This window comes from Phalaenopsis equestris, unplaced genomic scaffold, assembly GCF_001263595.1.
Source record: "Phalaenopsis equestris unplaced genomic scaffold, ASM126359v1 Scaffold000002, whole genome shotgun sequence".
Taxonomy (NCBI): domain Eukaryota; kingdom Viridiplantae; phylum Streptophyta; class Magnoliopsida; order Asparagales; family Orchidaceae; genus Phalaenopsis; species Phalaenopsis equestris.
Window position 1 is genome coordinate 67,059,442 of NW_018164444.1, and position 1,748 is coordinate 67,061,189.

Consider the following 1,748-nt stretch of genomic DNA (forward strand, 5'->3'; position numbering starts at 1 on the left):
CTGGGTCGGACCTCCCGATCGAAGCATCTGCTGCGCTCCTTCCTCTCGCGCGCGACAAAACAGCCGCCCGACGCTGCTCTCGATCCCATTCCTCCGCTCGTCCGCTCTCCTTTCCAACTCGAGGCTGCGAACCGAGCTCCTTTCTCCCGCTCAGCGAAACACTCGTGATTAAAGTTAGCCAGAAAAGCGACCACGGGATCAGCGAAACACAGGTTCGTTTCTAGATCACCCTTTTCTTTTCATTTTTTTTTTATTTTCAATTAAAAAAAAAAAAAAATCTTGTTATCATTTATGTATATCCTAAATCAATTCGTTCTTCTTTCTCAACATAAAAAAATTTTGTGATTTACTTTGACTGGACAAATATAACATGGATAAAAAAAAAAATAAATGATTCTAGTCATATTAACGCAACTAGTAGCAAATGTTTACTGCATTCCATTGAACGAGCGTCGATCATTATTGTGTATTCAAATGTTTGGCATCGATCTTTGGAGAACTATAAATGTTGCTTTGGCCATACATTCTTACTGATTTTTTTGGAGAAATATAAACAATATTTTGAATGTGTTATTGCTGATTTTAAATATTTAGTTGCTGGTTTTATGTTTCAGGCACCCAAATGCAAATATTTTGATGTTCCAATGATCATTTAATTGCTGATTTTAAATATTCTGTTGTTGGTTTATGTTTCAAGTACTTAAATGCAATATTGTGAGGTTCCAATGACCATTTACTTGCTGATTTTAAATGCTACTTTGCTGGTTTTATGTTTCAAGCACTTAAATGCAAATATTGTGAGGTCCCAATGACCGTTTACTTGTTGATCTTAAACACTCATTTGCTGATTGTGCTTCAAGCACTCAAAATAGAATACTACGAGGCTCGAGATGACCGTTATTCCAGGGCTTGAATACTTCTTTGCGGGTCTATGTTCTTTTATTTCCGAATGTCTCCCTTGTGGGCTATTTTACCCGTTGTTTGGTGGGTTTAAACATTATGATTTTTAGGGCTTTGTCTACTGATTCACGTACTATTTTAGAGCCAATCTGTTAACTGATTTAGGAGAGTTTGCACACTATCTTGGACTGGATTTCCTAGCTGATTTTGGGACATTTGAAATTGATGCTTTGAGCTTACATGAGAGCTGCTTCGGAATTTTAAAATTATTGTTTTAGGGCTGATTTTGAGAGTTTTGTCTATTGTTTTGGGGTTGATTTTGATAGTTTTATTTACTGTTTTGATATTGGATTTTGAGAGCTTTGTCTACTGTTTTGGAGGCATTAAACCCAGCATTTGTGGGATTGTTTTAATCCATGTTTTGAGGCATTTTGGTGGGCTAATTTTGAGGCAATCTACACACTATTTTGGCAAGATTTATGTAACCTTTAAGTGCTGATTTACATGCGGTTTAGAATTGGTTTTACGGACCCCTTTTTGCCCACTTTTTGGGTTTCAATTGATTGTTATTTAAGCGCTTTTAGGTCGATTCACTCGTTGTTTTCCCCCTTGACTTTACTAGCTTTGGAAGCGGGGTCTTGTCTTATCCTTCTTTTGTTTTATTTATTTTCAAATGGTTAAGTCATAAAGATGGGGATTGATGATTTAATTAATTGGAAAATATAGAAAACCTTAAATCACCTTAAGCATAAACTAAAGTATAGGTTTTCTTCAAAACATTAGACACCAGGATGCACCGAGACGTGACCCGTGCTTCCTTAATTAAATCAACAGTGAAATTCCCTCAA